Source organism: Thunnus maccoyii, chromosome 9, assembly GCF_910596095.1.
Source record: "Thunnus maccoyii chromosome 9, fThuMac1.1, whole genome shotgun sequence".
Taxonomy (NCBI): Eukaryota; Metazoa; Chordata; class Actinopteri; order Scombriformes; family Scombridae; genus Thunnus; species Thunnus maccoyii.
The window spans coordinates 28,008,694-28,036,223 of NC_056541.1; the positions used below are offsets into that span (position 1 = coordinate 28,008,694).

A 27,530-nucleotide genomic window follows, 5' to 3' on the forward strand; every position below is an offset into this window, starting at 1 on the left:
AAGCATGTAGCTCAGACATATACAACACAAGGACACACACAGAGTATGTGCACAGAGACAAATACACACTGCCTTTTTATTATGATAAATACCCTGCTTCAAATACAAAAAAGCAGGTAAAAGCTGATTTTACAGTCCTACCCATTTCCCAGAAAACACACAGGATGCATCACTCATCGCATGTGCACTCAGCCTTTTAAAGTGAAACCATTGGATTGCAATGGAGATGCATTAAATTTGCATCTAGGCAACTAATAATTTATTGGGATATTAAACAGATATACTGCCTTCCCCTGCTTAACCCCTCAACTGATTGCCATTACCAGAGCAACCGCCCCTCCCTCCCCTCAGTCGGATAAACCCTGTGTGTTTTACTAAAGTCATCATTTACTCTGATTAGCATAGCTCCCAGCTGGAGCAGCGTGTCATGATTTTGCACTTAATAATTCTCCCTCTTCTCGTTTTCAGAATATGTCTGAGAGCAGGGGTGACAGAACCGGGTGTCATTGTGGTTTTTAATAGAGATCACATGACCATGACACTGTGCACACTTCTCATATCACCAATTATACCATCCAAAGGCATGAATGATGAAGTAGTGGTGAGTTGTCAGTAGGAGCAGTTTCCTCATATTTTCCTGACAGATTTTCCATTAATTGAGATTGAGAAAGCAAGAGAAAAGCAGTGAGACAGAGAGAGACACATGCCTCAGTTTAAGCACATGTCCCCTTTTTACAGTGAATTAAGATCAGATTGGTCAGCTGGCTGGGCTGCATTTTAATAGATCTTGAGCTGACGTTTTATACAGCTCATACACAATGGGCCCAGTGTGGCTTTAAAACACCCACAGGGTGCTATTTTTCATCACAGGGGTGCTCAGCAATGTGTACATTAGGATACTGTGTATTACAAGATTAAAATAAGGGTATCTTGGACTGCGGTCATTCCTGCTGCATATTTTATAAATTACACTATGTTCCCATTGTGGTATAAATAAAGTCCACACTGAGATGTTACTCAACCGCAGCATTAAACTGCAAAATGTGAAGTAGGTGGACTACATACTGTAAAAAAAACTGCTCCAGGATCATTTTATTGAGCTTTTTGTTCAATTTCAAATGTTTCAAATGTTTTAGATGGTAAAGTCATTATTTAATGTATTTCACACGCATTAGAAGTAGAGCATGGAGAATTGCAATACCTCAGTATACAAGTATTTGTACATCTCATCTCTCTAGAGACTGTTCACTGGAAGGAGAAACAGGAGGGAAAGACAGATAAACTAATTGTCAAATTGTTTAGTCAGTTGGTCCAAACTGAAATCTCTCTCCAACTATTGGATGAATTGCCATGAAATTTTGTTCAAACATTCTTGGTCCCCAGAGAATGAATACTGCTGACTTTGGTGATTTTCATCTAGTGCTACCAGCAGGTTAAAGTTTTGACTTATCCAGTGAAACAGCTTGACATCTGCTTGATGGATTGGCACAAAATTTAAAATTTTGAGATTCATGTTCCCACAGGATGAATCCTAATTACTTTGGGGACTTTTCCTCTAGGGCCACCCTAAGGAAGACATTTGAGATTTTGACTGAAATGTCTCAACAAATATTGGATAGATTGCTGTGAAAATGAACACATGTATTCATGTCCCCCTCAGGATGAATTGTAAAACTGTGAAAATCCCTTAACTTTTCACTTAGCACCATCATCATGTCTAAATTCTAACATGTTCAATACTTTGGTTTATGACCGAATACCTGCAAAATGAATAACATTCCTATCAGCCTCAGCTTTACTTTGTGTTTAGTGCTAATTATCAAATCAAGATGTTGAACATGGTAAAGACTGTACCTGTTAAAGATCAGCATGTTAGCATTGTCATTACAAGCATGTTCTCTTTAGCTCAAAGCACTACTTCACCTAAGAGTACAGCCTCATAGAGCCACTAGCAGGGCTGCAGACTCTTGTTAACGTCTAGATTGTCTTCAGCAGCACAGTGGAATAAAACTGCAGTAGGGAACACTTTCTTCTGCCACTAAAAACAAAAGCTTCACAGTGTGAATTCAGTATTAGTCAGTGATGAAACAGGATTGCAGCTGTAGCCACTTTTGCCAACTTGGAAAGCTAGATGCTTGATTTGATGACTTAACAGACTCACGTTCAAATGTAGTAACTCTTTTATCCCTGCAACAATCCACTTCACGTTTTATGTGTTGCAGAGCTGCCCAGATATCTGTACACTGAGCATATCTCATCATTACGCCACACATTATATCAATGTATAGATAGAGAATGATGAGTGGAGGGAAAAAAATGTTTACTTTACAGTACCTGCATCTCCTCAGCTTCATTGAAAGAGCAATTCACAATTTACGTCTGTTTCTCTTGTGCATTTACAGTATGTTTGACCCTGTCTCTTCTGCTTTTATACAAGATTGAATACTAAACCTGTGGGCGTCTTGCTTTTCTTGTTGCTGCTAACGCTCACAGCTGAGCTTTGTGTCTAAACAGCTGAAAACAAAGCATCCTATATGATCAATCCACAAAAGCCACCCAGTACAGTATTTGTGTAAAAGGCTGGACAGCAGGCCAGGGTGTGATCTGTACCCTGAGAATGGCTCTGGCTTTCATACTTGTTTCTGGCACTGGGGACCGCAGAGCAGCTGCCAAGGGCTCTGCGTTGGCCTCATTGTAAATATTAAGAGTTAATTCCCTGGGTAAAAGGCAGCTGTAAACCATCTGCACTGCTGTTAATCACAGAGAAATCGCCCCGCCAAGAATCTCCACTTGCCTTATTCAAATTGCAGCGCATAAACCGCAAATATTCACGGGTTGCGAGCACATATAGACACACACACAAAGTTTAGATTCACTACTTAATGTCTTTGCCAGGCAACAGTAGGCACCTCTCCAACTTGGTGGGGTGTATTTAGGAGATATACATGCACACACACACACACACACAGAGAAGCACAGAAGTCAGGAGTGGCGTGTTTATGATGTGTGATTTAATTAGCTGGCTCTTAAAGCTAGTAGATAATACATGAGGTTAGACTGGTGAGAGACAGTGAGGAATGCATGAAGAGAGAGAGAGAGAGATACTCAGGGAGGGGGTGGGGGGGGGGGGGGTGTGGAAGTCTATTGTGTCAGCATTTTATCACAGCTGAGTAGCTGGAGGTTCAAAGGTCAATCCCATTCTGCTTTCAGCCACAGTCACCTTGCCATACTGACAGAGCTATCTAAAGCAACATTGACTGAATCAGCCATCAGCCAACACCGCAGAAGCTCTTAAATGGCTAATGGAGCCGCCAGACCAGCTGGGAATACAAACCAATGGATTTATTGAACATTCTGCATACAGCACTGCCAGCAATACAAACTTTAGCCATACAGTGTGGTTTCCATATAACTGTCTACATTACGGGTTATGTTTACATATGATATATTAGTGGAAATCTATGGAATCTTTTGTAACATTCAAAATACAGAAGTAAGAAAAACATGCGTTTGTTAATTATTCAACAACAATTACACAACCTCTCCAACTTTTAATAAATTAATGGTGTTGAATGGTGAGATTATATTATCTCAGCTCAATCCAATGATAGGGCTGGGTACCAAGTCCAGCACCCAGTCTTAGAATAAATTGATAGTGGCTTCTCATTGGTCAGTAATAGAGATAAGTTAGGAATTGTACTGATAAGAATACTCATAAGTATTAATAACAATAAACAGATGCCAGTATCAACAAAATCTTTACGATACTTGTCTTTTGCATGTCTGGAATGGAATCAATTAGCGACTCTGCCCAAAGGTTGGGACATAGAACTTTAATTTAACATTTATTCAGAGATGGGTGGCTGGTCTAATTAAACTACACAGTGTAATTTGTGTATTTATGCAGTCGCTAATTTCACTTTGAGCCAGCATTATTGGAGATGCATTAACCTTTCTGCAGAGCCCCTACTTGATCCCATTAACAGTAATTGAGTTTAAGCTCAACATTCAACATTCCTTCTGACTACACAAAAAGACATATAAAGGCTTCCATGAGTTCGGCTGATCCTGAGGAATAAAGAGGAATGATGACATTCACCAAAGATCAATGTGTCACTTTGAAATACAAAAGAAACTGCAAAAAATACTCAATATTGACATTTTTTCAGATCATCCAAAACAGTATTTGAACAGAAATTACAATGAGCCGTTCAATGGGATCATTATACATCTTTCATAGTACTCATACTGTACATATATAGAAAAACCTCACCTACAGTGCAAACCTGTACAGTACTGCAGACTAGAGTGAGATCCCTCCATGTGAAATATGTATTCACCCTGTCAGTAACCTTCCGAACCTTCCACTCTGCGAGCATAACAGAAAATCAGCGCACAACATGCTGTACATTTCACTCTATACTGCGTGGAAAACATTTCACTGCTCCTATTCCATAATGGCCTCCACGGATGACGTGTTTTCCCCTCGGTTGAGGTGCCTGTACTGTCTTTTACAGTACAGGATGTACTCAGAAAGTCCCTCCAGTCCCACGATCTTGCATGAGGAGAAAACCCAGGAGTTGTCATGGCAGCTGAACTGAAGCAGGAATGCACATTACCATAGTAGAGAGAGAGAGAGAGAGAGAGGCAGAGAGAAATGTACTCAAATGATATCATTTTGCTGCAACCAGAGCTCCTTTGAGTTTTTATTGGCATGACATTAAATCACATTAAGAAGCAAATTGAGACTTTAAAGCTAAATGAGAAAGGCAGAGAGAAGTACTGTGTGTCATAGAAAGAAACACTAGAATTAACTGAGTGTTGAATTAATTTGTTAATATTGTGGTTAATTTCTGCTTAATAGCCTGCTGTCTATAATTCTACCTCATCTGATAATATACTGCTTTGGTTATGTAGGTTTCTTTTCAACTATGGAGCAATTTAGGCATACTTAAATAGAATTGAAATGAACTGAATTGAACTGAGTGGAGCCGAGTGGAAAAGCGAGAGAAGGATAGAGAGGGAGAGAGATGTGTGAGTACACTGAGAAGTCTGTTATGCTGAGGGCTTGTGCAGGGGAGGGCCCGAGCTGTGAATGCAGCGGAATGACAGGCAGGGATTAGAGGGGAGGTGGTGCCATTGAAAACACAAGCTGATCCAGGGAGCCGAGCTGACACTTGAACACAGCCAACTGACAAGACCAGCCAGCCCTGCTGCAGTCCTGCAGAGGCTTCCCCCCCCGCCTTTCCTCCAGGGAGCATGGGGGGGGGGGGGGGGGGGGGGGGGGGTCTGCATTGGTTCATTAGCCGTCACTGTAGAGACAGATGACGCAATGAAACAGGATTAACGGTCCGTGTACGATTTATCAGTTAAAGGTTATGATTCAGAATCCAAATTAGAAAAATGTAAATTTTGGTGCATTACTGTAAGTTCTCAGTAGGAACATTTTACATTTCAACAGCATGCCATGGATTGATTAAATAAGAAAAAACACAGCATGGACTGGACTTGTCTCTAATTGGTCAGTGAAACCCAAAACATTCCTCTGTCTTTTCATCCAGAAATGTGTCTAAAATCTTTCAAACTCAGGCAACAATCTCAGCTTATTATTCATAAAAATCATCAGAATTTAATTATACAATGTGCAGTTAATATGAAATCAAATAAAACATGTAATGCAGAGTTTAAGTTCATGTGAGGTAAAAGAAGTACACACATTACATTCTCTGGAAAAGACAGTCATAAAGACATCTGAATGTGGTTGATGTATTTCCTGCTGAAACAGGATGTTGGGGTGCCGCTTTGCGTAAAAGTCACCTGTGATGTTTCTTCGTTTGGTTTTGCTTTTGTCCAGCAGCACCATGAAATTACAACTAAATACTTTGTCTGATAATATTTGAGAATTGTTTTCTTAATTAGTACAAATTGTTAAAAAAAAAAAAAAAGTCCTCTTGTGTGACAGAATGGCCCAATAAGGTAAAGTAGAAAAAAACGATTCTACCAGTAAAATCTGTTGACCGACTGTCACAAAAGCAGCTCATCATATGCCCTGCAAACAACAGAATGAAAGCAAATGCATACACAGGGGAGGTATCTTAAAACTACAGCATCATCAGTACAGGAACTGGAATAACCTAGTGTGAGGAGGCAACCCACTCACCAAACAGGATGTCGAAGCACAGCCTCTGGGCGCTTAAGACAAACACATCTCCATATCCTTACTTTTTGCTGCACTATATAAACATCACACTGTTTCCTGAATTAGAACTGAACACTGGCCTTGGATGTAAATCATATAGTGTAGCATCATTCAATGTTAATATATTTCCTACAGAGACTGGAATAAAGGAGGATAGTTATTGTCCTTTAATTGGTCAGTCTGATAGTGTTATGTATATCTTTGCATCTCCATAGGCTTATATGTGTGCCAAACATTTTATACAGTGAATTATCAACAACAACTGGCTTTAGCTAAAGCTTTTGGGTAACTGCTGCTGTGGCATCTCTGTCGAGGGTCCTTTGTTTACTGTCATAGAGGACTAAATAAACCAGAAAATATTCACATTTGAGGAGCTGGAATCAGAGAATTAAAACATTTTTTTCTTAAAAAAAAAAAAAGACTCCAAATGATTAATCGGTTATCAAAATAGTTGCCAATAATAATAATAATTGTCAACTAATTGATTAATTGACAGCTCTAGTCTGACACAACTCATATCATGAGACAAATACAAAAACTAATACATGAACGCCCACTTTCACTGGCATTACAATAAGCCAGCAAGAGGTTAAAAAAATATATTTGAGGTAAAAATTCTGCACATATAAATTCTGCTGTGCTGTTGTCTCCCGTCTATGCCAGTCCATGTCTTTTCAAAGAGGAGCTGCCGGCATGATATGTTGGTGAATGGCGGGTAAGCAAGCTGTTTCAGATCTGCGAGGTCAAGGGCTGGCTGTGCTGACGCCTGTCACACTCAGAGACAGAACAGCTGGAACATGCACCAGTCTCTCCATTACGTCTGCGTGTTCACAAAAGCATAATTGCTTAACTATCTGAACTCGGGGGCCTCAGCTCGTAATGCCAGCAGTATTTTAATCAGATATGCGGCTCTTGAATGTGCGACTCCCCACAAGACTTGCAGAAGCCTCTGCTTTCCGGGAGTTCCTTTTTGATTAATAATCCTGACAAGTCAGCCCATTATTATAAATTAAACCGGCACAACTGCATGTGTCATATTATCTCCAGAGGCAGAGGGGACATGAGACAAAGCCAATGGCTTTTTGCGCAGGAGGCTGATTAGGAAGCACAAACACCTCTTGTCTCCTGCTGTGCTGCACTGGGGATTGGTTTGACACTTTGATCCAAGAGCTTTCTCAAATGCAGACACATAAACACGAACGTTCACAGTCGTATACACATGTCGCTGTGGGCGTCCTTGTGATGGCTGGGGTTTCAAGGGAATCAAAGTGGTACTTGGTTTTAAAACTAAAATACTGACCGCAGATGTGACTCTATAAACAACATGTGTACCAAACTCTGCTACAGTATATCATATATATATCTATATATATATAGATATATATATCAAAAAATACCAAGGGCTGAAAGACGAGCTAGAAAAGATGTGGGGAGTAAAGGCAACAGTGGTGCCAGTGGTAATTGGAGCACTGGGGGCTGTGACCCACAAACTGGGAGAGTGGCTCCAGCAGATTCCGGGTACATCTGAGGTCTCTATCCAGAAGAGCGCAGTTCTAGGAACAGCTAAGATACTGCGCAGAACCCTCAAACTCCCAGGCCTCTGGTAGAGGACCCGAGCTTTAGGAAGACACACCACCCTCCCCCCCATGGGAGGGGGGTGAGAGGGAGATTTTTATATATATATGTATATATATTGTATCTACTGTAAGTGTGTTTACATTATCTTAAGTTTGTGGCTGCAGGCTGCACGTATACCTGTTTTCTATGCATTTACCCAAATATTCATGTTTCCATGTATCTTAAATGCACACACACCCACACACACAGCTGCACATTGCATAAAACAAGTGCAACATATGGGAAGAAAAAGAGCACCTCCAATGATCCATCAATTCCCATTGGTTTGTTTGGGGGGTGGGGGGCGGGGATTATTGACTGGCAGAGTAAATTCAAGGCTTACTCACTGTCAACACAACCCAAGAGGCAGTCTGCTGGAAAATCTGGTGCCAGGTCGCTCCACATAATTCCCCTGTAGGGCTGCTGTCTGTGATGAGCCATGCTCAGTGTGGTTGTGTGGTTGCTGAAAGGCCTGTCATTACAGCTGCACCCTGTGGCAAGGCAGCCAGATCCAATCCAAATATGATCCCCTATGACAACCTGTCCCCCTCCAAACCCACTTATCAGGGTGGAGGATTTGGTTAATGTCTGTAATATGTAAGTGGGCATCAAACTAGCCACCAAATGTTCTGAAAAAAACTATTTATCCGCCTATGCCAGTTCTGCATAGAAGGCAGCTGCTGGCCTTTTATTAGAAATTTGATATGAGCAAACAGCACTGTCAGTCCTTCAACTGATGGATATGATTTAGTCCAGCATTTAACTCATCACTTTGACACTGTTTGTGTCCCTAACTTAGTCCTTACTTGAACTTTGGATTCCACACTATGATTATTGTTAGTAGTCCCAGTCATGGAATTGTTATTGTTATAATCTTATTGCTAATAAACTGTAATAAACTGTGATATGATCTCAGCTGGATCAGAGGTTTGTCAACCCTGCCAAACTGCAAGAAAAACATGCCTTTTTCTTGTTACATTTTTGGTAGCCATATTCAAAAAATATCAAACATTAAAACATTTGTGCCTTTTGTAGATACAGTAAATATATTTTGGTAATGTCAAATACTATTTTTTTTTTCTGTGTGATTTAGATTTGCATGCGACTGGCTGATATTATGATTTTTGTTTATATCTGAATCATGGAGATTAACAATCATGCCACAGAAGCATCTGGCTTATTTGAACACTCTAGCTGCTTATATAAACTAAATGTATTTCATTAGTTGAAATGTTTCTTACAGTAAGCAGTGTATATTTATGTCTTTGCATACAGCATACATATAAGCATATGTTCTGTATAAATTGACATTTGTGTGTTATTTTATGCAGAATCTAATCATCTGTCACTTGCTGTGTTTTCTGTGTTATAATTATATATCATATTATGAATACAATACATTTTTATGTGCAGGTATAGTTTCCCTTTGTTTCATGATGTTCTACCATTGTAATATCGTGTCTTAGCTTGTTTGTGACGGTCAGCAGGTTTGTTGTGACCGTGTGATTGCTGTAGGATGGAAATATGCCTGTTTAATGACGAGAGCTGCGTCCCATCTGTTAGCAAATTGTAGATTCAGATATGGTGTGTTTGCATGCAGCATTACATAACCCTGTTGCTCATGCGGCATTTCACAGGCCTTTGCTAGCTATTCATCTCATTTTGCTGCTTTTTCGTTCATCTCTTTTCTTATTCACTGAATTTTCAGCTAGATAAAGTACCTCAGGCTAGAATTCGGAGATGAAAATGCTGATGGATGACGGCACTACTGGTATACATACACTGTGTGTGTGTGTGTGTGTGTGTGTGTGTGTGTGTGTGTGTGTGTGTGTGTGTGTGTGTGTGTGTGTGTGTGTGTGTGTGTGTGTGTGTGTGTGGAACTCACACCTCTGCTGTAGGATGAGGCGTTTAGGACAGCTGACTCAGACTTGGAGATTTGACTCACATAAATAAACGTGGTGTTCTCTTTTGTCTCTCTCTTTCTTCCTCTGTCTCTTTCAATCACTCTCTCTCTCTCTCTTTGAAATCACTTAGTGATGGTCCCTCCACCCCTGCTGATGGATCTATTATTAATGAGGGCCCTTAGCACTAAACTAAATTTAGTGCATAAACTCCACTTGGAGAGCTAGAGTGGGGGATCAATAGGATGGCAGGGGCCACAGCAAGAGTCTCATTTAGCTCCTTGGAAATGCAGGATGTGGAAAGACTGACCCTGAGTGCAAATGCGTCTCCTGCCTGAAAGGGAGCCTCAGAGAGCAAGTCATAAAGAGAGCAAGAGGTTCTGACAATACCAGGCAAATTTCAGTAGGTCATTACTCTCCAATTGTTACCTTGTAGCTAATCTATACATGAGATAGGGGATCACTGATGGGGTGACGTTTGGTGTAATTAGGTTTATACAAGCTCTGGGTTATTGCCTATTCAGCACGCCACTCGTGCTGCATGAATCGCATCTGATTTTTTTCAGTCCCCGTGACATTGATAACACTTGTCTCCTGTCAGGATGGTCATGGCTATGATTACTCGCTTTCAATATCACCACATAGTTCAATATTTAATCATAAACCTGTTTGTATGGAAACAATCAATTACTCGTATATTTTTTCTATAAGATGCTAGCTGAGGAACTATGCTTTTTTTTTTTTCTTCACTATATCTATGAACAAGTCATTACTTTTAAAATAGATGCCTGAACCAATGGGTTTAAAAGAGTGAAAACAATCATTTTCTTCATTAGAGGTGTATGGAAACAGACTTAGTAATGTAATGACTCAGAACTGAAGTATATAATATAAATGGATGAAATCCTCAGTCTCTGCTGCCTGCTTTAGATTCACATTAATCAATGCACTGCAACAAATGTCCTTATATGCACACTCTCTGTGAGACAGAGATTCTTCCAGAAGGTCCTACAATACCCTACTGGAAGAGAACCCCCAACCCAGGCAGCACAGTAGTTGTGCCTTGCTCAATGTGAGTTAAACAACAATGCACATACACATCCCCCTACCAACAAAGTGGATCTGAGCTGACTGTGTTTGTATTGGGCAGCTTCCAGGTGTTTAAGTCAGTGAGTATGAAGCAGGGTGTTGCTGATAAAGATGTATGTACACAATATGTGTGCCGGCTCAGCATGTCTGAAATCCCTGGGCAAATATTGTCTTAAAATAAATAATAAAAAGCACCCTTTAAAGCAAATGCTTATCATCCTGTATAGCCACAGAGCATGCACAGGTCTTTTGAACATGCAAATATATGATCCCTCTAGGAAAAAACCCACCCTCTGTCATCCAGTTCATAGTACCATATGAACAACAGCATAAAAGGAGTAAAAACAGCAGTAATTTAGCAAAATGACCATAATACAAACAGATAATAATTTAACAGATTAAAAAAACAAGATGGAACAGATAAAAATACCAAAGCACTAACAGAAAGACTGGTGCTAACAATACAGAGCAATATTATGCAAACAACAAAAAGTCTGTTTGGCTGTCTGAAATATGACTCTATAAAGAGGTAGGGCTTTAATATACTGCCAGCAGACTGAATACTAAATGGATGACTGTTCAAAATCCAAGTTGCCACTACAACAAAAGCTTTATCACCACTTGATTTTAACCTGGACTCTGGCCTGGCCTCCTGGGACAGCAGGGAGTTAAAGGCTCACTGATGTAATCCAGCACCTGGCCATGGATCTTAAAAGACTTTGGCAACCAGGGCAAAGAAGCTAAAATCAGAGTGTTGTGGGAAATGTGTTCTTTTTTTCTTTTTCTTGGTAACCTGGCTTCAGAATTCTGCAAAGTTTGAAGCTGAGCTACGGCTCTTGTTGAAAGTATGATGTTTCAATAGAGCAGGCACAAGGGTATTATGATTTTCTCTGTATTTCTAAAGGACAACATTGTTCTGATCCTTGAAATATTCCTGCTGCTGGCAAAAAAAAGAAACAAGTTCTCAGAAAAACACCCACTGGTAGGTAGAAAGGAATTTGTATAGAGATGCAGCTTTCGACAGCCCCCAAAGTAGGTGGTCAAAACCTCCCTTTTTTAACCTTTATCCCTAAATGTAACTGTAGCCATCCAAAAACTCCATTCATTTATCAAAAAACTAAAAAAACAACCAAAAATCTTTTAACAGCGTTGGATTTCACATTACTTTGAGTCTTTTCGTTGTGTTGGCTCAGGACACACTGCACAGCTGGAATAGATTCAACATGTCACACTTGGTGACAAGATTAAGACAAAGTTCATACACTAAATATCTAAATTCCACCACTATGCCACTCCCCAGTCCAATGACAATGTGAGCTTCCTCCCAAAAGAAAACCAATCTTTTTCCCTTTCTTGTTGCACACAACTCCAGTTGGTGACTGTCAATCTCACATTACAAGAGGATGTCAAGGCTTCACATAAGTTGCAAAAGTCAAAAGATGCACAAGGGGGAAAAAAAACCTACATGTTCTTGATTGGAAAGAGAATCAGACCTGTAATCTGACTTCTGACGAATGAAATTCAAAAGTCATGTGATGCATACTCAGCTTTGAGTAATAAAACAAATGTTGCAACAGGCATGACTGAACGAAAAAAAGTAGGAAGGAACGAGTGGGTTCAATGACATGTCTCCACTTCCTCAGACAGACTCACATAAAGTGACTGAAAGCCAATCTTGCCTTCTGCCCACAGGGCTGGCAGTAATTACAATGGCAAATACATCGTTCACCTTTAGTCAGGACTAAAGCGCGGAACAGTGAGCTTTACTGAAAGTCAATCCTGGACGAGGGAAGCGTGGAACAAATTGGAGACAGACGCTGGGGATGACTGAGGGAGGCAGATGAGGGGTTAAGGGATGGAGATGGAGGAAGGAGAGGGGTGACAGCGGAGGGAGGAGAGAGGACCAGAGGAAAAGATTCATTTACCCGGCAGTGTATAAAACAGACACAACACAGGGACTGATAGTGACTGAAATATCAAAGCCAGTAGTCTGCTGGGTAGGCTGGGAAGTGGCTGCCGCTGCTGTTTGATCCATCATGCTGCTGCTTGTTTTTTTACTAAAAGCTTTGGAGAAGCCTCTGGGTGCCAGGGAGAAGTGAAGTGAGGCGGAGAATACATCCAATCTCTCTCTCTCTCTCTCTCTCTCTGTGTGTGTCAGTTTGTCTCTCCCTCTCTCTCCTACTCTACCTCTCATCTTGTACAATTTGTGAGAACTCCTTTAGGCACAGCAGGATGAGAAAGTATGCATTGCTGGGACAACATGCGTGGAAGCATTTGCTCTGTCTATGAATGTGTATCTACCTGTTTTCGCTAACGCTCGGCTTAAAGTTTGATCTTCATCTCGCACGCTGTTATCACAGACACACGGGAGCTTCTTTTGAGGGGGAGGAACAGCAGAAGAAAGTAGAGAAAACGATTTCTGCGTCTTCTCCACGGCAGATCTCTCGCACTCGGAGGTGAATTGGATTTCAGGAGAGAGGAGATCAGTGAGTGGAGCCTGCAGCGGAACATCCCAGCATTGTCACACTGGTTGCCACCTGAAAGACCACAAAATAAAAGAGTCACCAGAAACCGAGCTGCGGCCTTAATCTGTGGGACGACACTTGTTGACTAACTTTGAAGATTTGAGGTTTCTCAGACTTACCACCAGAGAAACTGTGGATCGTTTCTGTATCTGAGCAGCCAGAAATCATCCTTCTTTCTATGAAACACACAGACTAAAAGCCTGACTTGTTATTGACTTTTCTGTTTCAGTCCATTTTAACCACAAAGACATGATGTCCATGAAAGGAAAGAGGCCCGCAATTTTAAGCCTTGAGGAAATTGAAACATGGATTTGGCAACAGGCTGCAACTCCTTAAATTTTGTAGATTTTACTGCTGATGCTTTAAATCAGTCAGCTTTAATGTAACCCATTAACACCCTGTAGTACAGTGGGTAGTCTGCTAGATATCAAGACAAAAATGTCAGACAGCTTAGAGTATATTTCAGCCCGTAAGTAAACATTGAACATGAGCCCACGCACGTAAACACACACTATAACCATAATCACTTGAGTGCAACTCTTGCAAGGGTTTTGGACATGTGAGCACTCCCTGGGGAGCCTTAGCTAAGGGAAGCTCATCGGGCTGCAGCAGAGAGTAACTCTATTTCTCTGTCTTTCTCTCCTTTTTCTTCCTCCGTTCATCATTGCCTCCCACCAGAGACCTCTGAGAGATTAACTACAGATCAGCTGGGAGACAGAACTGTAGAGACAGTGACTCACTAAACAGCAACAGAGAGAGAGAGAGGCACACTGTGGGTGATGTGCACTGTATGTGTGTTTGTGTGTGGTACAAACTGGGTACCATCTATAAAACAACAGATATTTGTCACAGTTTGCATTTCTTGCATGTTGACGAGAAAAATACACATACTTTATGACCAGTTGATTAGTTGAATTTTACTGTCGCCCTATAGGATATAGGGAAAACGCACATAATTTGAAGTTCAATTCGGGGAAGACAACCATGATGCCTTGCTGGATTAAGGGAACACACATGTTACCTTATTTTAATTATGGAATACAAACATAATGACTTGCTGGATTTAGTAAACACACATGTTGCTTTGTTGGATTTAGGGAACACACACGGTCCCTTGGTGGATTTAGTAAACACACATGTTGCCTTATTGTATTTATGGAACACAAATATGATGCCTCACTGGTTTTAGTATAAACACACACATTACCTTGGTGGATTTAGGGAACACACAGATGTTACCTTTGTGGATTTAGTAAACACACACATAGCCTTGGTGGATCTAGGGAACACACACTTTACCTTGATGGATTTAGGGAACACACATTACCTTGGTGGATTAGGAAACACACACTATACCTTGATGGATTTAGGGAACACACGTTACCTTGATGGATTTAGTAAACACACACATTGCCTTGATGGATTTAGGGAACACACGTTACCTTGATGGATTTAGTAAACACACACTATACCTTGTTGGATTCAGGGAACACATGCTTCATGCCAGTTTGATTTAAGGAGCACACACGTGTTTCTAGTTTGATTTAGGGGACACACATGATGATTTGTTGGATTTAGGGAACACACAACTGTTGCCTTGTTTGATTTAGAGAACACACACAATGACTTTTTTGTTTAGGGAACGTTGCCTTGTTGGATTCAGGGAACACACACTCGATGCCATTTGTATTATGGGAACACACATAGGATGCCTTGTTGGATTTAGAGATTTAGAGAGCACACTCACAATGCCAGTAGGATTGAGGGAACACAAACAAAATGGCATGTTCAATTGTTAGATTTAGGGAAAACACGGACAGAACAGAATGACAGGAAATCAGTAAGAATACTTTGTATTTTCAGGTGTGCCTGCTACAACGTTCAATACTGCTTATCACTGGAGACAGTTCAAGTGTGTCACTCCACATTATCAGAGAGATGGACTACACAGATACAAAGAGCTACGGTTTCTTCTGACTGACCACTTCGAGAGATTCATTAGGACACTATCAGTATTCACAGATTAGTGCTGGGCACATCACTTAATTTGTGAATTTTCCCAAAATAAGCTTGAATATAATGATCACATGTTGCTACAGTAGTGTGTGCAGCCCGACTGCTCTGCCAGCCCTGCCTGGGTCACAACGGTGTGATACTGTGCAATTATTTTGTGCAGCTTGAATATTTTTTCCTCCACAATCCTTTACATGTAGAGAAGTGTCACACCAGACTTTTCTGAAAGGCTACAGAAGTTGAGATTCTGATTCACTGCAGGATCAATCATTCATTCACTCACTCTGTTTAACTGGAGGTGAGGTACATTGCCACTTCAGCCCGGCCGATACATATTTAACAAGCTGTCTGCACCAATCTTGAGCTAAGGCCCCTCAAAATTCTTGTGGAAAATGGATTTAGTGTGGTGTGGAGGAAAAGTTAAACAAGCATGAACAATGGATGAAAGGTTTTGACCATATCCTTCCCTGTATTTGCTAGTATTACAGAATGACTTTACTTTGCTCCAGGGCTATAAATTCAGTTCTCCTCAAAAATGAGATTCAATCATTTGAAAAGAAATGGCATTTACTCTTAAAAAATGAGAAAAGAACAAAATCAGCTTAGCTTCTACAGACTGGATCCTCTATATTTTAGAGGGATTAAACGATGACCTTAAAGTAATGATTTTTAATGGATGTATACATAGTGTTGCAGAGGAAAATCCTTCAGTGGGGTACCATAAAGCGAGAGGATAAACACTTTTTCACATTTGCCCAAATGCGTCTGTATCAATTTATAAAAGAAAGCTGCTTAGCATAAACCCACTGTTAGAAACTCCCTCCATCTGTAACGATGAAAATCTACTGTCACACATAATCAGAGATATTACATTTCAGGCTTACATAATTAATCAGCAAGTCGGTGAATAACTTATGATCCAAGTCATAAATTATATTTAACCAAGTCATTACTAGGGGTGAACTCGTGAAGCGACTGCTTTCCTCGCTTGAGAGTAATACTCCGAGTTGCCTCAGCATGTCTTCATTTATAAACCAAATTACATATACAGTACGTTCTCTCACAGTGTCTCATAGTTTATGCAAATTTTCTTGAGATACTTTTTAATCATCTCTGCTGTTTTTTCTTATAAAAAAATCTGAGTACATAAAGTGATAAAGGCTTTGGGTTGGACTGAAATTGAAATTGTGAGCACAAACAAGCTACCACAGTGATTAATACAGGATGTCTATAATGAGCATACAGGAAATAAACATGAAATGTTTCATTTGAGTACAAGAAAACCTGCAAGGTTACAAAATAAAGACATGAGTATAAAACATCAGGACCGTGGTTAACTACAGAGTGTCTACATATTGTCACTGTTAGGGTTAGAAGTGACTGAAAATAAATATCTGGGAAGAGGAAAAGTTGACCCATAAGGACACACAACAAAACAGAGAATTAGAAGCCTCCCTCACAGAAAATGTAGCATCTAAAGCATTGTGTTCTCTCATTTGCCTGGAGTAGATGCATGCATGAAAAGCTCCAAGTCTCTTTACATGCAAATCCAGTCTGTGTCTATGAGTGTGTTTTATCTCGGGGGCTGCTGTTTGCTAATCAAGAGCCTTGTGAAAGCCAGGGGAGCGTTATAAGAAGCTGAGTATAATACGCCTGCTCACAGCCTCTCTCTCTCTCTATTTGAACACACGGTCATTTTACAGCCTTTTAACTTTCAATCTGCCCATCGTTGATTTTCTATTCATCCCACTCGTTTGTTATTCCGCAAGCCTCACAGTTGCCGTTTGAATGTATGCGCCGTGTTAACACTTGAGATAATGCATATCAGCACTGCTCAAAGGGACAGAACACCATTGCGTTTTTTTTTTTAGGGGGGGAATTGTGTTTTTAGCAAAGAGCAATCCGAGCAATCGCAGCTTGTTGTGCACGCTGCGTAGCATCAGTGATTGGTGTAGAAGAAGAATAATGTACGATTTATGACAAGATGTATGTTTGAACTAAAAATTCAGCTAGCTAAACATTTACAAAGCTCTTGCCAGTATCAGAGCTGTAATATTGTAGACAAAAATGAATAAGCTATGTTTCCCTTCACTCACAAAGGACTGTTTACATTCCATCTTTGAACTGTTTATAACTTGACACGTATTAATTCATGTCCATGACTTGTGACTTGTATATTAGATTTCTTATATTCTGCAAAAGTTTTTGTGCAGAACTGGATGTTCCTTTACATAAATCTTCTATTGAATATCTTTTGAATACACAATGAGAACAATCCTTTATTTACTCTATGTCTACAATAAAAAAGTGGTTATAAAACTATATATGCAGTACATCCAAAGTGCATCAATTATTCAACAGATAGACATATTAATGATGGCCTGCTGTGCAAGGAACTTAACCCCTAACAACTGCTTAGCAGGTTATGTGAATGTGAAGCAGCACTGGTGGTAAGAAAAATGGTCAGCAAACTGTCTTTGCATAGATAAAATGAAATAAAAGAAAGAAACTCTCCTGATTTATCATAATGTTCTCTTAAGTGACCGCAGCTCTCCATCTCTACTTAATCCAGACCGTGAGGATGGATACGGGATCGTCTGTGCAGCTCCCTCATTACACAGAACAACACAGACAGCCTTCACTGCTGCCTGCCATCAGCCTGTTTATGCTGCCTTCCATCATGTTTACCCTCTCTGTTAACATTGTGCTCATTATACTGCGAGCTGCAGATATGTGTGGAAAACAAGCTGAGAGAACTCCCTTTTTCTCTCCCTCCCTCTGTTACTCTGTTTCAGTGTCACTCGCTCACTTATTCACGCGTTCTAACAAGCGAGGTCCTGGGTGGGGAAGCCCTCCCCTGTGACAGTTTGGCACATTGTGTCAGCCTGTTGAGTGCCACTGAGAAAACATCACCTCTGCTAATGTGGCATTGTGTGACACAGCCTCCGAGCTTGGAAAATATGCCACTTGTGAACAGTTACAGGGTGCCTTATACTACATGGCTGCATGTTGGGAGAAACCCTGAGTGAGACCCAAGCAAAAGTGAAAGGAGGGAGAATAGGCTTTGTGTGTGGGAGGTTTTGAGACTTTGGCACAAATGATTGCTGCAGCTTCTGTGGTTCGGTGGCTCGGGTGCTAATTGCAGCGTGACCGGTGGGAATACTTTTCTGAATCTCACAAAGCCCCGGAGAGACGAGACGTTGCCTATGTAAAAGAAACCACTCACACCCCATCAATCGCCGCTTATCCACAAGTTGTTTACTAGGTTATATGCATTCAGACTGGGGTCAGACATTAAAAGGAAAGCTGCGACAGTTACACAGACTATCCTTTACTGCCTTTTTTGTGAAACTTTGATACTAATCCCTGAGCGAGTAATCCAACCTCTTTTTTTTTTTCTCCCTCCCTCCTCCACTGAAGCCACAGGTCACACTGCAGTCTAATCACTGGCACACCCTGTCATGCAAATTAAATTAATATTTTACATAATCCACTCCATTTTGCTTAAAGGAATGCATTAACCTTTTTAGCAAATACGTTTTTTAATTAGCTAAACTTAATGTGATGAAAAGACTGAGTGTTCAGTATTTGGTGCATTAGTGGTTTCAGGATGAGGCAAAATTACAAACTTGCATAGTTAAAGGAATAGTTCCACATTTTGGGATTAGAGATGTGCCAGTATACCTTTTAATTATACACCACTGTGAAATATGCTGACAGTGTCAATACCGCCAACCATTTCCATTACTGTGATATCATCCTGTTCAGAGGACACTGTGAACACAGAGCAGCAGTCCTGACTTTAGTAGTTTGATTTTGTTTAGCCACAAGGAAGGAGCTTTCTACTGGTCTATTGACACAGCACAAAGAACCAGACACCTGTCTGTCAATCTCTAGCTACCCTGCCCAGGACTTTCTATATTAACATTAGCTGTCAACTCACTGAATTGTGGCTAACTTCTGGCTGTTTAGTTGTAACATTCAGTGAGAGACAGCTGCATTTTACAGGAAAAACTCCTTGTGTCAAGATCGCACACATCACATTCTTCCTCACTGGTCAGCTTCAGCTCAGCTGGTGTTTGTTAGTAGTGATGTAGAGAAGGTGTGTGGCCTGTAGGAGCTCAGTATAACTGTTCGGTACGCGTTTAATAATTTATCTGCCTTTTAAATATGAATTTAACTGTTACCACCCAGCAGATAACGCTTACTACAAAGTAATCAATCTATCAATTTGTTTACAGAGTTTAAACTATTTTTGAGTGTTGTGATCATGATGTCGTTTAACTATATTTTAGCACTAACAGTAGGATTTCTGGAAATGTTGTTGATTATTGTGAAAATACTGTTTACTGTGATATTATTAGCTACCATAATCATAGCATGAAAATTTGATACCGGCACATCTCTATCTGGGTTATACACTTGTTCTTTTTCTGAGAAGATCAATACCACTTTCATATCTGTGCAATACAAAGCAAGAGTCAGGAGGCGGTTAGTTTATCTTAGCTTATTTTAACACTGGAGACAGTGGAGAACAGCTAGCATAGCTCTGTCTTAAGTTAAAAAAAAGCCCTCTAGCAGCATCTAAAGCTCACTAATAAACATGACATTATATCTCGTGTTTAATCTATACAAAAAATGTGTTGTTTTATAGTGGACCATGTGCCAGACTATATCTTGGCTAGCTATCTTCAGGCGCCAGCTTCACATTTAACAGACAGATATGATACATGTAAGTATGATGTATGATGTCAAGTAACTCAGGAAGAAAATGAATGAGTATATTTCCTAAAATATCAAAGTATTTCTTTAATGCACAGGTACAGCTGCTACCAGTCTTCTCAATGGGTGATCAGTATTATTTTTTTACCCAAAAAGAGACGCCTTCACAGTTTGTTTGTTTTTTTGTTTTTTTTTTGTTTTTTTTTATTTATCACCTTAAAGACAATATATAAATGGATTTTAGGTACTACCAGGTGTGTAGTGAGTATAATCATCAAATGATGTCAAAGCATTGAATTGAAGCACAGTTCTGGGGAGATATTGACCATTGACCACCATATTTGGAGTTTTTAATGAAAGGAAGTGGCTACTGGTACAGATTCCTCCGTTTGTCCGTTTATTGTTGGTACAGAATTATTACATATGCGCATTGGTATTGATTGTGCAAGATCATGTGATCAAATTCAAATTGTTTCAAAATTAAGTAATGTTTTTGCTTGGAGGTGATTCACCAATCCTTCCCATGGTTTGGGTTAACACAGTAAAATGCTGTAAAAATGTTTTATTTAACGGCAGTAAAATGCCTGATGTGACGGTCAAAATGTCCGGTCAAAATGTCCTGTTTAACGGCACTAAAATGTCCTACATGACAGAAAAAAATGTCCGGTAAAGAATTGCACCAGTTCCGTAGCCGCTACCTTTATGAAACGCTCTGCTGTCACAACATCTGTTGATGCGATTTGGAGAGGCAGACAGTAGTGTTACTTTAACATCAGCGAGGGCACCAGACATCAAGGATCAATAAAAACCATTATGGTATTTCACTCAAAATGTTGAGCAATGTCTGGAACCAAAACAAGAAATGTGAGAATTCTTGACTGAAGAATCCTCAGAGAAGAAAAAAGAAAGGACAGAGAGAAAGAATAGGAACAGAAACACATCCCCTCATGGCTTATAATAATTCAAAGAAACATAGTTTTTTATGATGACATTTAACGTGACATTTATCCACATCAATCTCTTAACTCAATTTATTTCACTAAAATAGCAGGTCACATTGCTAATTTCGCCCTGAATGATGCCTGTAATAAAAACCCTACTGCCTGTTCAAGGGCTGCCAATAAATTCAGCTCTCACCCACACAGCTCTGGGGCCAATCTTTCTGTTTGATTAAACTTTGCTCCCCAGTGGTATGAAATATCCAAAGACACTTAGATTTACAACCTACTCTGTTTAGTTATTGACACCTCACTGCCTCTGCTATCAGTTTCTTGACTAATCCCTGTTGTTACCTCACTTATTTAAGTTGGTGACTTCCATTTGACTTTCAGTGATAAACTGCTCTGCCAGTGATTCATTACTACTTGATGGCAGCAGCTATGGACATGTTTACATTACATATGCAATATCTGATAGGCTCATGCTAAGTCTAGCAGTCTATAAATAATTGTCTGTGTTCAACATGAAACAAACAGCTGTTGTCTTTGAAGCAAAGATACGGAGCGCTGGTTCTGCGATAGATCTAAATAACACAAGCTGAGCAGATAGCATGCAGAGAGAGAAAACAAGAGAGATGAAGAGAGGAAGAATGGAAGAAAGGCTGATAAAAAGAGACAGTGGGAGAGAACAGGAGGGCAAGAGATGAAGGGAGTGGGTAAGGAGGCTCTCAAGCAGGGAGGATGTGTAAGCTCTGTCTGTGGAGTGAGCAGGTTAATTTTTCATGCAGCGGTTTGCAGGGCCCGGCCCTGGCAATCCTATAGCTGGCCACGGTTTCCCGAGAGAGAGCTTGTTGCTCGAGGCCCCCAGGCAGGTTTTGTGTTGAGTCTGCCTGTAAATTGCCACCAAACTAGTGAATTACTCCATGATGTGTCACAGAGGCAGCCGAAAGCCCTATAGGCATAAAGCCACGGACTTATGTTTTCCCTCACAGTAATTCCTCAGTGACAGCTTGGGCAGCAAATTGAGATGTCTCAGTTAGAATTCAACAACTCTATATTCAAAACAGCTGGTTGCCGTCGCTGCTGGAGTTTCTGATGAATTGTATACGTGAGGGTGGTGCTTCTGATTTTACAAACGATGGAAAATGATTTTTTGTGGTCATTTATCTGTCAGGAAAACTTCAAAATTGAGATAGTCCTCTTGAATAAAAATGACAGCATCAATCATTTCAGCAAAGGCCTCATAAGGGCATGTTTACCTACAAACCAGGATTTTTCCCTAATCTTAACCATGTCGATTTTGTGCCTAAATTCACCCAAACCATAACTTAGTGGTGTCAGATGAGAAAACAGGTTTATTTTTGTGGTAGGTAACGCCAAACTTTGTTATATCAGGGTGTCAGACCATAAAACAGTTTTCGATGTATGCCATTGTTTAATTTGCAGGGCTTGGCAAATTCATTAATTTTTCTGCCGCTCGCCCTTTCAAACAAAGGCTAGTGTGCAGGGTTGCTTTAAAATGTGCACCCAGCAGGGTAATTGGAATTCAGAATCTCAATAGTGAACATTTAACAAAATTATGACTCTTGGGTTGAATCTGAGACATTGTAGCTTCAGCCTGATCTCAAGACTCTATAAAACTACAGACACTCCATCAAACAACACCAGCAGTATTCACAGAGAAGTCTTAATAATGAACAGTTAGTGTCAGGATAGGTTAAGGCCAGGATCTTCTCGTTACACGATGGTCTTCTCAAGCCCCAGTCCAGTAACCCAGGAATTACATTCATAATGGATATTCAACACCTCAGGAATTATGTCCAATGTGCCCTATATCTTAGGAGGCAGAGGGTTTGTTAATCCAAACCCTAACCCTGACCCCTAACCCCAGCCTAGACCTTAACCTAACCATACTTCATCCATAATTTGTCTGTCATAACCACAATCTTTCCCTTGTAGTACCTTTATCAGTTGGATGTAATCAATGTTTTTGCAGACTCAGCCAATACTGCTAATCTTGTCTGGCAAAAGTTCCACCCAGCAGAACAAAATCTGCAAGTTAAACAATTACTGTACCTTAAGGAAGCTGAACAGTGGCTTCTACAACTGATGACAATGTTCCTAATATGTTCTATACTGACTGTGCACAAATTATGTTGTGCAAGCAAAAGAATTAATTTACTTCACAACAGTGTGGGGATTTGTGTGTCTTACAGCTGTCTAGTGTTCTAGTGTGAAATCTAGGCTTATTGATTTCTGTGAGGCTATATTCTTTACAAAGGATACGCTGAGTACTGGAGGAGATTTTTTTTTTGTTTTTTTGCCCGCTTCAGATCCCTCACCTCTCAATCCCCTGTCTACACCACACAGTACGCTCTTACAACTATCTCAACAGAAAATAACCTTTTAGGAAGAAGCACCTTGACCCCAGCGACATCAAAGGAATCCTTATCGTGGTGGCAGTGGCATAGAAAAACAATTCTGCTGCTTAAACATCATAAAAGCATGACAGGCTCCCTCCCCTTAGCTTCCAGCACAGCCGGGGCTAAGCGTTTCAAAGAGACTAGCGTTTGAATGACTGCGATGTGGGAGCTCAGAGTCTGTAGCTATGGATTAAGCTCACAGCAAATAGTAGCATGGAAAAAACAGAGGTAATCTCTTCCCTCTCCTCCACGGCCCTCTCACCATACCTGTTCCCCCTTTTTTAATCTCCTTACTGAATTAGTTCTTGCAAAGCTGCTCAAACAGAGAGAGGTTTATTCACAGTGGTTACAGAGGTTAAAGTAACAGGAAAATGATACTGTCTCAGGTTCCCAAAAGGTCCATTTGCTCAAAGATCAATGTGCTACTCACCTGGTTATTGTTCTCCGAAGCAACATACTGTACAGGTAGAATACACACTGCAATCCTTAAGTTTGCTGCTTGGATAAAAAGTACACAAAGGCATTCGACAAACTTAGCAGACCTTGAACTGCAGCCAGCAGTACGCAGCAACAAAGTCTTACATTTTGAAATATGCGCATTGATTACACAGTGTAACCTGACACAGCAGTGTGTCATAAAAACTTCATCATACTCACTCACTGAGTGTAGTCTCTGGTTTAATCACCTACAGTGCTCTGGATAATTTACCCTGCAGCTCACTGCATTTGCATAAAAGTAGTTTCGTTTTGCATTTTGATGTGTTGCTTTGCAGTTTCATAGAAGATTCTAGCCATAAAAGAAAATTCCCACACCTGAACCAGCACACTAACTGCCTAAATATTTCAGGCTGTCTCTTGCAGCTTTGCTTTCACTGCTTCCTGTGCTGTGAAGATCAAATAATAAGCGAGAGGATTCTTCGCAATATTTCACACTGACTGAATATTGGACACCTTCAGATGAGATCATTACCAGTAACACTCTGATATGAACTTTTCCTCATCAGTGTTTCTCCTCACTCATCCCCATCCAACTCTTATGCTTTGTTCAGTATCGCATAGTAACTATTACCTATTATTATACCTATTTTTAACTATGCATACTAAGTATGACGTTAAATTGAGTATGTAATGCGTTCAAACTGCATAGTAAGTGGATTTTGTATACTAGATTAGAATTTCTGAGTATGTGGCATGAGTTTACTGGACATACTCAACTGCCCCAAAATATATAGCTTCTCTTCAAAATGCGCAATGGCAGACTGCAAGGCAGATGGTCCTGGCACCAGCCAGCAACAGAGCACGTACAAATGTGAGTAACCAAACTGTAGTATGGCTTGTGTTTGGTCAAATAATTTGAATTTGAAATATTCGAATGATGGGGTTTGTATCCATAATGAACATGTCTTTATTGTCTGCTGCTAGCCAACTGATGGTAATTTAGCACAGAGGCACAAGCTGGCAAATAATACCATAGTTACAACTGTAACTAACATTAATTACAAATATAGTGTCCAACTGTAAATGTGGATGTGTGATGAGAAACTGTGATTAATAACACCGTACATCATTGTTCATTTCATCAAGGGACTGATGAAGACACTGAGCGCCTCATTAAATGGAGGGCTAAGAACGAAGAAAAGTTTACAAGCATGAAAAGTTTTTCATGCTGCCATGAAATGGACCACTAGACCATTATCTTTATCCCATGTGGTACAGTATTTCTTCGATTTCCCCCCCCCCCCCTGGTTTCCCTAGTTTAATCACATAGTATATGACTCTTGGTGAAAAGTTACACTTAATAATGATTATAAGATGACCTTTGTCTATGTTGTTTTGTAAGAACTGAAGGCATCTTGCACAGGTATGAGCACTGAGGGAGGAGAACCCACTGCTGCAAACTAGAAGTGGTTTGAAACCATGGATGAGGTGATGGGGCAAAGACCATCTATAACCTCACCAAACTTCATCTCCTCAGCTATGGCACCAACCCCTGCAGCAGTGGTCTCTCCTCCAGAGCAGGAGTTTAGCACTCTGACTTGTTCTAAGAGGAAACACGAGTCGGAATGGCTCACGTTTCTAAGAGAGTTCCAGGAGACTGAGGAGGAGAAGGAACGAGGAGCTGAAGAGAGGGAGGAGAAGAAGGAGAGAGAAAGGAGAGAGGAAGAGAGAAGGCACAATGAGAGGAAGGACAGAGAGTGGAGAGTCAATGGAAATTAGAGCTTGGGGAGGAACAGCGAGAAAGAGAGTAGAGGGAGAGTCAAGCTTCGGAGGAAAGACTAATGTTGCTATTAGTCTATGTTGCTATAGAGTCATTTGCAAAAAAAATAAAAAAGATTTGCAGTGTTTCTTCTGATTATTTCAAAGCATTTTTTTTCTGATGGGTTATGAATAGAACAGAGGGACAATAATGACACAATAGTGCAATAAATATTTATGTTAAGAGATAGGCTTAGGCTATTTAAAAACACTATTCAGCAAGGCAGGATTGTTGATTTAAATCGGTTGATGAAAATGAAGGAAACAGCCAGTGAATGTAAACCAACTTAACTACAACTATATACATATATTCACCTGAGTTGGATAACACTGAAATTGAAATGAGGAAAGTCAGACAACTTCCTGCGTAAAGGTTAAACAAAATAAAAACTTAACAGTAATCATGGTCCTGCAGTACAGGGATTTGGTCATTTGGAGCAGACACTGCAGCTGCGAGCCCGATTCTGAGGGTGTTCCAAGACCGCTGGAGTGGCTCATTGGCTTTGTCACAGTCAGCCCCATCATCACCATCAACACCTTCATCAGGCTCCAAAATGTCCCCGTTCCCAATGCAGAGGTTGTGGAGGAAAAGGCAGTCAATAATGACCTCAGACACAAACTCCACCTTCACCGTGAAAGAAAAGAGATGGAACAGAAAGATGGAGTGCCACCTGGTCTTCAGCACCCCAAATGCCCTCTCCACCACATACCTTGTGTTGTACCTGCCCTTATCAGCATTCCAGACAAGCTCACAGAAAGGGGTCATCAGGCAAATGGGTTGAGCCAAGCAGGGATACCCTACGTCACATATGAGGCACCATCCTGGAGGTGGGTACACAGCCAGGGAAGCCCACATGGACATCCAGAACATGACCCTTGTGGTCACAGACGGCTTGAAACCGGATTGAGTGGAACAGTTTCCTGTTAAAAGTAGTCTGCCGCAAACCATCCAGATGGTACAGTGTGAACATGGCACCCATTTATTCTCCCTGCCACACTGCTGAAAACTGGGGAACCAGACAGCTGCTGGAACCCAGACCCGATTTTTCCTCTAGCTCATTCCTGTTTGGGAAGCGTGCAAGCCTCCTGAAAACACCTTGGATGCCCTTGCTGACCCGGTGAATTATGTCATGACACATGGTGCAGGGAATGTCAAAGGCCTCTGACACAATCCTGTAGGACGTGCCACTAGCAAACCAGTACACAAACACAAGAACCTCAAATGCCTTCCTCCATCCATAGTCGGTGTCCCCCTGTAAATGTATTAGATTCTCCATTGTTGGCCTTGATGGAAGTCCTTCCTAAGGTCACCTTCCCTGAAATAGAGGCGCAGCACAGGAACCTGCAGTATGGCCCTCTTGCACTGACCTGTAAAGGATATTTATGAAATTATTTATATTGACTATTTATTCTTATATGTCTATTAAATTATTTACAATTATTAATTATTTTTCTGATTAGTTACATATGTTTATTTATACATATCTACTGATGATCAAACATTTATCAATTTCTGTGATCATGTAATGAGGCCTTTTTCACTTTGAAATGTTTTTGATGCATGAAGATTAAATGATCACTTAAAAAATGAATTTATGAGTCTGTCAGTGTCAGATGCTATAAGAGGTTGTAATTTAAGAGAGTAAGATTTTCACTTTCTCTCATCTCAACTGTTCACATCACATTAATATACTGGGAGCTAGTGAGCTGACTGAAACTAGGTAATGTGCTAATACTCACTTCTGGGGGAAATCCAAAATTTATGTACTTCTGAATCATGTACCGCAGATGAGGAGCTGATTGCCTCAATCATCTCTGTGCTGCAAGTGCTCTCATATGTTGGCTAG

At 40.5% G+C, this 27,530-nt stretch overlaps 1 protein-coding gene across 1 annotated transcript in view; it reads left to right on the plus strand.

Annotated features, from left to right (window-relative positions):
- Nucleotides 1-583: 583 nt before the first annotated feature.
- Nucleotides 584-27,530, plus strand: part of fbrsl1 (fibrosin-like 1) — a 321,521-nt gene continuing 294,574 nt past the window's right edge. Inside the window, exon 1 of the mRNA XM_042420893.1 lies at nt 584-601. The gene's annotated coding sequence lies outside the window, so the exon portion shown is untranslated. The remainder of the gene's footprint in view (nt 602-27,530) is intronic.